Here is a 9638-nt window from a genome sequence, read left to right on the forward strand (position 1 = left end):
TAATTTTTGTTTTATTCGAATATTTTGTTTCTAACCTCGAAATAATGATAAATACGTCAAAAGTTTTTTAAACGACGAGAATTTTTTGGTATTTCATCGAATTCCTCCATAATAAGAAAGAAGAAGGAAAATGAGATGACAAACTTGAAGTTTGCGACTGATTCGAGTATATTTATGGAAAACTAACCTCAAAATAGTGACATATGTGTCAATGTTTGATGGGAAGTCATTACTTTTTAACCTATTTTCATTTTTTATAGTTTCCTGTCAAGTTTTTTCTGTGTTTTCGTAGTATTCTGTCAGTTTTTTGTAGTAATTTGTCAGTTCTCTTGTTCTTTCGTGGTAATCTGTCAGTTTTAAAACATTCTGTCACTTTTAACAGATTTATGTCAGTTTTTTCGAATTTCTTGTAGTAATCTTTCAGTTTTTTAGTAATTTGTCTACTTTAGTCAATGTCTGTAGTATTCTGTCAATTATTTTGTAGAAATCTGTCAGTTTTGTTCACTTTTTCCAAACATTTTGTCGCTTTTCTCCATTTTTAGTAATAATGTAGTAAGCTGTCAGTTTTCGTAGCTTCAAGTCACTTTTGGTCAATTTTTTGTAGCAGTCTTCAGTTTTTTTATAGTATTCTGTCAAATTTTCATAATAATCCTCAGTTTTATTGTTTTTTCGTAATAATCTGTCAGTTTCAGTCACTTTTTTGCAACATTCTGTCAGTTTTGTCAAATTTCTTGTAGTAGTCTGTCAGTTTTATTTGTAATCTTTCAGTTTTTAGTGATTTGTCAGCTTTAGTCAATTCTTGTAGTATTTTGTCAGTTTTTTGTAGTAATCTGTCAGTTTCAGTCACTTTTTTGTAACATTCTGTCAGTTTTGTCAAATTTCTTGTAGTAATCTGTCAGTTTTATTTGTAATCTTTCAGTTTTTTAGTGATTTGTCAGCTTTAGTCAATTCTTGTAGTATTTTGTTAGTTTTTTTGTAGTAATCTGTCAGTTTCAGTCACTTTTTTGTAACATTCTGTCAGTTTTGTCAAATTTCTTGTAGTAATCTGTCAGTTTTATTTGTAATCTTTCAGTTTTTTAGTGATTTGTCAGCTTTAGTCAATTCTTGTAGTATTTTGTTAGTTTTTTTGTAGTAATCTGTCAGTTTCAGTCACTTTTTTGTAACATTCTGTCAGTTTTGTCAAATTTCTTGTAGTAATCTGTCAGTTTTATTTGTAATCTTTCAGTTTTTTAGTGATTTGTCAGCTTTAGTCAATTCTTGTAGTATTTTGTTAGTTTTTTCGTAATAATCTGTCAGTTTCAGTCACTTTTTTGTAACATTCTGTCAGTTTTGTCAAATTTCTTGTAGTAATCTGTCAGTTTTATTTGTAATCTTTCAGTTTTTTAGTGATTTGTCAGCTTTAGTCAATTCTTGTAGTATTTTGTTAGTTTTTTCGTAATAATCTGTCAGTTTCAGTCACTTTTTTGTAACATTCTGTCAGTTTTTTCAAATTTCTTGTAGTAGTCTGTCAGTTTTATTTGTAATCTTTCAGTTTTTAGTGATTTGTCAGCTTTAGTCAATTCTTGTAGTATTTTGTCAGTTTTTTGTAGTAATCTGTCAGTTTCAGTCACTTTTTTGTAACATTCTGTCAGTTTTGTCAAATTTCTTGTAGTAATCTGTCAGTTTTATTTGTAATCTTTCAGTTTTTTAGTGATTTGTCAGCTTTAGTCAATTCTTGTAGTATTTTGTTAGTTTTTTTGTAGTAATCTGTCAGTTTCAGTCACTTTTTTGTAACATTCTGTCAGTTTTGTCAAATTTCTTGTAGTAATCTGTCAGTTTTATTTGTAATCTTTCAGTTTTTTAGTGATTTGTCAGCTTTAGTCAATTCTTGTAGTATTTTGTTAGTTTTTTCGTAATAATCTGTCAGTTTCAGTCACTTTTTTGTAACATTCTGTCAGTTTTGTCAAATTTCTTGTAGTAATCTGTCAGTTTTATTTGTAATCTTTCAGTTTTTTAGTGATTTGTCAGCTTTAGTCAATTCTTGTAGTATTTTGTTAGTTTTTTCGTAATAATCTGTCAGTTTCAGTCACTTTTTTGTAACATTCTGTCAGTTTTGTCAAATTTCTTGTAGTAATCTGTCAGTTTTATTTGTAATCTTTCAGTTTTTTAGTGATTTGTCAGCTTTAGTCAATTCTTGTAGTATTTTGTCAGTTTTTTGTAGTAATCTGTCAGTTTCAGTCACTTTTTTGTAACATTCTGTCAGTTTTGTCAAATTTCTTGTAGTAATCTGTCAGTTTTATTTGTAATCTTTCAGTTTTTTAGTGATTTGTCAGCTTTAGTCAATTCTTGTAGTATTTTGTTAGTTTTTTTGTAGTAATCTGTCAGTTTCAGTCACTTTTTTGTAACATTCTGTCAGTTTTGTCAAATTTCTTGTAGTAATCTGTCAGTTTTATTTGTAATCTTTCAGTTTTTTAGTGATTTGTCAGCTTTAGTCAATTCTTGTAGTATTTTGTTAGTTTTTTCGTAATAATCTGTCAGTTTCAGTCACTTTTTTGTAACATTCTGTCAGTTTTGTCAAATTTCTTGTAGTAATCTGTCAGTTTTATTTGTAATCTTTCAGTTTTTTAGTGATTTGTCAGCTTTAGTCAATTCTTGTAGTATTTTGTTAGTTTTTTCGTAATAATCTGTCAGTTTCAGTCACTTTTTTGTAACATTCTGTCAGTTTTTTCAAATTTCTTGTAGTAGTCTGTCAGTTTTATTTGTAATCTTTCAGTTTTTAGTGATTTGTCAGCTTTAGTCAATTCTTGTAGTATTTTGTCAGTTTTTTGTAGTAATCTGTCAGTTTCAGTCACTTTTTTGTAACATTCTGTCAGTTTTGTCAAATTTCTTGTAGTAATCTGTCAGTTTTATTTGTAATCTTTCAGTTTTTTAGTGATTTGTCAGCTTTAGTCAATTCTTGTAGTATTTTGTTAGTTTTTTTGTAGTAATCTGTCAGTTTCAGTCACTTTTTTGTAACATTCTGTCAGTTTTGTCAAATTTCTTGTAGTAATCTGTCAGTTTTATTTGTAATCTTTCAGTTTTTTAGAGATTTGTCAGCTTTAGTCAATTCTTGTAGTATTTTGTTAGTTTTTTTGTAGTAATCTGTCAGTTTCAGTCACTTTTTTGTAACATTCTGTCAGTTTTGTCAAATTTCTTGTAGTAATCTGTCAGTTTTATTTGTAATCTTTCAGTTTTTTAGTGATTTGTCAGCTTTAGTCAATTCTTGTAGTATTTTGTTAGTTTTTTTGTAGTAATCTGTCAGTTTCAGTCACTTTTTTGTAACATTCTGTCAGTTTTGTCAAATTTCTTGTAGTAATCTGTCAGTTTTATTTGTAATCTTTCAGTTTTTTAGTGATTTGTCAGCTTTAGTCAATTCTTGTAGTATTTTGTTAGTTTTTTCGTAATAATCTGTCAGTTTCAGTCACTTTTTTGTAACATTCTGTCAGTTTTTTCAAATTTCTTGTAGTAGTCTGTCAGTTTTATTTGTAATCTTTCAGTTTTTAGTGATTTGTCAGCTTTAGTCAATTCTTGTAGTATTTTGTCAGTTTTTTGTAGTAATCTGTCAGTTTCAGTCACTTTTTTGTAACATTCTGTCAGTTTTGTCAAATTTCTTGTAGTAATCTGTCAGTTTTATTTGTAATCTTTCAGTTTTTTAGTGATTTGTCAGCTTTAGTCAATTCTTGTAGTATTTTGTTAGTTTTTTTGTAGTAATCTGTCAGTTTCAGTCACTTTTTTGTAACATTCTGTCAGTTTTGTCAAATTTCTTGTAGTAATCTGTCAGTTTTATTTGTAATCTTTCAGTTTTTTAGTGATTTGTCAGCTTTAGTCAATTCTTGTAGTATTTTGTTAGTTTTTTTGTAGTAATCTGTCAGTTTCAGTCACTTTTTTGTAACATTCTGTCAGTTTTGTCAAATTTCTTGTAGTAATCTGTCAGTTTTATTTGTAATCTTTCAGTTTTTTAGTGATTTGTCAGCTTTAGTCAATTCTTGTAGTATTTTGTTAGTTTTTTCGTAATAATCTGTCAGTTTCAGTCACTTTTTTGTAACATTCTGTCAGTTTTGTCAAATTTCTTGTAGTAATCTGTCAGTTTTATTTGTAATCTTTCAGTTTTTTAGTGATTTGTCAGCTTTAGTCAATTCTTGTAGTATTTTGTTAGTTTTTTTGTAGTAATCTGTCAGTTTCAGTCACTTTTTTGTAACATTCTGTCAGTTTTGTCAAATTTCTTGTAGTAATCTGTCAGTTTTATTTGTAATCTTTCAGTTTTTTAGTGATTTGTCAGCTTTAGTCAATTCTTGTAGTATTTTGTTAGTTTTTTCGTAATAATCTGTCAGTTTCAGTCACTTTTTTGTAACATTCTGTCAGTTTTTTCAAATTTCTTGTAGTAATCTGTCAGTTTTATTTGTAATCTTTCAGTTTTTTAGTGATTTGTCAGCTTTAGTCAATTCATGTAGTATTTTGTCAGTTTTTTTGTAGTAATCTGTCAGTTTTAGTCACTTTTTCGTAACATTCTGTTACTTTCTTGTTGTACTCTGTCAGTTAATTGTCATCCTTGGTAGCTTTCCTCCAGTTAAATGTCATTTTTAATGATAATCTGTCGATTTTTTGTCATTTTTAATAGTAATCTCTCTTTTTTAGTCATTTTTGTTGTATTTCGTCAATGTATAGACAATAAAAATAAAAAAGAAGAAATACCACACGATAAACTCGAAGTTAGCTATCGATACGAGTATATTCGTAGAAAATTAACCTCAAAATAACGACGTACACGTCAAAAACAACATTAGAAACGTCACTATTTGTTTTTCGGTTTTTTTTTTGGATGAAAATCATATGGAAAATACGGAAAAAAACGACGGCGGGGAAATTCCCGAAGCCGAAGGTGGTAATTCGTCGAACGGCGGCGTCGTCCAACAGGAATCCCGGACGGTAAAACAGATTTTAGACGAAGTTTTAAATTCGACGGTGATAAAAATCCACCCGCACCAAGAACGAGACGAAGAAAAATTGGTGACGGTGAAGGAGATTTTGGGGGGGATATTGGAGTATAACGTTTACAACGAGACGCGGTCCTCGTCGCACGCCGCCGTCAACGATAATCAACCGAGCACTTCGACCGCCCATCAATCTCTACCGGAACTCGACGTGCCGAAGAATTTCCAATTGTACAGGACGTACGAGCCGATGTTGTGCGCCTGCAATATCCTGGACGACGAACATCTCCTTAGGAGGACGGAGTCTGTCGTCCCGCCGACTCGTTTGCTGCCTTCCTATTCGTCCGTTATGAGACAAGGTGAGTTGGGCGACGGAAGGTGATTTTTCTGATATCGCTGTTGCCTTGTAGTTGTATTAGTTCGTGTTTTTTACTAATCTCTACGTTTCTTTTATAATTTCGACATTTTTTGTGGTTTTTTCCAGAAGTTTCTTGCTTTTTCCAAAATTTCTCTCATTTTTGATTGTTTTTTTCAATCATTCTCTTCCTTATTGTTGCTTTTTTCAAGAATTCTGTCATTCTTGTTGCTTTTTCCATGAAGTCTGTCATTTTTGCTAGTTTTTTCAAGAATTCTGTCATTCTTGTTGCTTTTTCCATGAAGTCTGTCATTTTCGCTAGTTTTTTCAAGAATTCTGTCATTCTTGTTGCTTTTTCCATGAAGTCTGTCATTTTCGCTAGTTTTTTCAAGAATTCTGTCATTCTTGTTGCTTTTTTCAAGAAGCCTGTGATTTTTGGTTGTTTTTTTCAAGCATTCTCTTTCTTATTGTTGCTTTTTTCAAGAATTCTGTCATTCTTGTTGCTTTTTCCATGAAGTCTGTCATTTTCGCTAGTTTTTTCAAGAATTCTGTCATTCTTGTTGCTTTTTCCATGAAGTCTGTCATTTTCGCTAGTTTTTTCAAGAATTCTGTCATTCTTGTTGCTTTTTCCATGAAGTCTGTCATTTTCGCTAGTTTTTTCAAGAATTCTGTCATTCTTGTTGCTTTTTTCAAGAAGCCTGTGATTTTTGGTTGTTTTTTTCAAGCATTCTCTTTCTTATTGTTGCTTTTTTCAAGAATTCTGTCATTCTTGTTGCTTTTTCCATGAAGTCTGTCATTTTCGCTTGCTTTTTCAAGAATTCTGTCATTCTTGTTGCTTTTTCCATGAAGTCTGTCATTTTCGCTTGCTTTTTCAAGAATTCTGTCATTCTTGTTGCTTTTTCCATGAAGTCTGTCATTTTCGCTAGTTTTTTCAAGAATTCTGTCATTCTTGTTGCTTTTTCCATGAAGTCTGTCATTTTCGCTAGTTTTTTCAAGAATTCTGTCATTCTTGTTGCTTTTTTCAAGAAGCCTGTGATTTTTGGTTGTTTTTTTCAAGCATTCTCTTTCTTATTGTTGCTTTTTTCAAGAATTCTGTCATTCTTGTTGCTTTTTCCATGAAGTCTGTCATTTTCGCTTGCTTTTTCAAGAATTCTGTCATTCTTGTTGCTTTTTCCATGAAGTCTGTCGTTTTCGCTAGTTTTTTCAAGAATTCTGTCATTTTTTGCTGCTTTTTTTCAAGTATCTTGTCATTGTTGTTGCTTTTTTAAAATAATTCTGTCATTTCTGTGGTTTTATTTAAAAGTTCTGCAACTTTTTGCAGCTTTTTTCAAGAATTCTGTTATTTTTGTTGCTTTTTTAAAAGAATTCTGTCATTTTTGTAGATTATGTTTCAAAAAATTTGTTCCTTTTTTAAGAATTCTTTTCCTTTCTGTTGCTTTTTTCAAGAATTGTATTATATCTTGTTGCTTTTTCAAGAATTCCGTCGATTTTTGTAGTTTTCTTTGGAAATTCTGTCATTTTTGGTAATTTTTTCGGAAATTCTATCATTTCTATAGTTTTTTTTCGAGAATTCTGTCATTTTTTGTTTTTTCAAAAATTTAGATATTTTTTGTAACTTTTTTAAAAATTCAAGATTTTTATTCAGTTTTGCTACTTTTTTTCAAAAATTCTGTCACTTTCTGGTAGTATTCCATCATTTTTAGAGACTATTTCGAAGTAATCTGTCATTTTTATCACCAATTCGTAGTATTTCGTCATTTTTGTCACTGTTTCGTAGTAATCTGTCATTGTTAGACACTATTTCGTTAGTTTAAGTCACTATTTCGTAGTATTCTGTCAATTCAAGTCACTATTTCGAAGTATTCTGTCAATTTAAGTCACTATTTCGTAGTATTTTGTCAATTTAAGTCACTATTTTGTAGTATTCTGCCAGTTTAAGTCACTATTTCCTAGTATTCTGTCAATTCAAGTCACTATTTCGTAGTATTTTGTCAATTTAAGTCACTATTTCGTAGTATTCTGTCAATTCAAGTCACTATTTCGTAGTATTTTGTCAATTTAAGTCACTATTTCGTAGTATTCTGCCAGTTTAAGTCACTATTTCCTAGTATTCTGTCAATTCAAGTCACTATTTCGAAGTATTCTGTGAATTTAAGTCACTATTTCGTAGTATTCTGCCAGTTTAAGTCACTATTTACTAGTATTCTATCAATTCAAGTCACTATTTCGAAGTATTCTGTCACTTCAAGTCACTATTTCGTAGTATTTTGTCATTTTAAATCACTATTTTGTAGTAATTTGTCAATTCAAGTCACTATTTCGTAGTGTTTTGTCAATTTTTATTTAGTAATATTCTGCCAATTCAAGTCACTATTTCGTAGTGTTTTGTCAATTTTTATTTAGTAATATTCTGCCAATTCAAGTCACTATTTCGTAGTATTTTGTCAATTTTTATTTAATATTTAGTAGTTTTCTGTCAATTTCGGTTTGTTTCCAGGTCCCCAAACCGGCATCCTATCGACTCCGTCGTTCGTCCAAAGGGTACCGCCTCCATCGTACGCCCAAGTAAAAGGCATCGAATCCGAAGACACACCGACGATCGTATCATCGGATTCGATTATATTCGGTCCGGATCCGATTTATTTGGTATGTCCGGTTTGTCGTATAATCGTAACGACGGATATAGAACGGGAACGACCGAACGTCACCCATTGGATAGCTTTGATATTGTGTGTCTGCATGTGTTGGCCTTGTTGTTTGTTACCTTATTATATGAAATCTTGCAGTTATACGTATCACACGTGTCCGACTTGCGGTCATTATTTCGGAATGTACAATCCGTTTTGAATAATAAAAAGCGCAGGCGTCGTCGTGCGTCTCTTTTTTTTTATTTCAATCGATTCTATTTCTTTCTATTATCCGTTGGGGTATTAAATTTGGGACGCGCCCCGTATACGGCGACGTCCATTTTGTTGCTTATTGAGAATTTTGTTCGAATTGCAATTTTTATTTGTTTCAACGGTTTTTTTTTTCATTTTTCCACGTCACTATTTCGTAGTAATTGAGTCACTTTTAAATAGTAATCTTTTATTTTAAGTCACTTTTTCGTAGTGATTTGTCATTTCTAATCACTATTTCGTAGTAATTTGTCATTTTTTGTACCTATTTCGTAATATTCTGTCATTTTAAATCACTCTATCGTAGCAATTTGTCATTTCAAATCACTATTTCGTAGTGATTTGTCATCTCTATTCACTATTTCGTTGTAATTTGTCATTTTTTGTAACTATTTCGTAATACTCTGCCATTTTAAATCACTCTATCGTAGCAATTTGTCATTTCAAATCACTATTTCGTAGTGATTTGTCATCTCTATTCACTATTTCGTTGTAATTTGTCATTTTTTGTAACTATTTCGTAATACTCTGCCATTTTAAATCACTCTATCGCAGCAATTTGTCATTTCAAATCACTATTTCGTAGTGATTTGTCATCTCTATTCACTATTTCGTTGTAATTTGTCATTTTTTGTAACTATTTCGTAATATTCTGCCATTTTAAATCACTCTATCGTAGCAATTTGTCATTTCAAATCACTATTTCGTAGTGATTTGTCATCTCTATTCACTATTTCGTTGTAATTTGTCATTTTTTGTAACTATTTCGTAATACTCTGCCATTTTAAATCACTCTATCGTAGCAATTTGTCATTTCTAATCACTATTTCGTAGTGATTTGTCATCTCTATTCACTATTTCGTTGTAATTTGTCATTTTTTGTAACTATTTCGTAATACTCTGCCATTTTAAATCACTCTATCGTAGCAATTTGTCATTTCTAATCACTATTTCGTAGTGATTTGTCATCTCTATTCACTATTTCGTTGTAATTTGTCATTTTTTGTAACTATTTCGTAATACTCTGCCATTTTAAATCACTCTATCGTAGCAATTTGTCATTTCTAATCACTATTTCGTAGTGATTTGTCATTTATAATCACTATTTCGTTGTAATTTGTCATTTTTTGTAACTATTTCGTAATACTCTGCCATTTTAAATCACTCTATCGTAGCAATTTGTCATTTCTAATCACTATTTCGTAGTGATTTGTCATCTCTATTCACTATTTCGTTGTAATTTGTCATTTTTTGTAACTATTTCGTAATACTCTGCCATTTTAAATCACTCTATCGTAGCAATTTGTCATTTCTAATCACTATTTCGTAGTGATTTGTCATCTCTATTCACTATTTCGTTGTAATTTGTCATTTCTAATCACTGTTTCGTAATACTCTGCCATTTTAAATTACTATTTCGTAGCAATTTATCATTTA

This window comes from Diorhabda sublineata, chromosome 4 (genome assembly GCF_026230105.1).
Source record: "Diorhabda sublineata isolate icDioSubl1.1 chromosome 4, icDioSubl1.1, whole genome shotgun sequence".
Lineage (NCBI taxonomy): Eukaryota > Metazoa > Arthropoda > Insecta > Coleoptera > Chrysomelidae > Diorhabda > Diorhabda sublineata.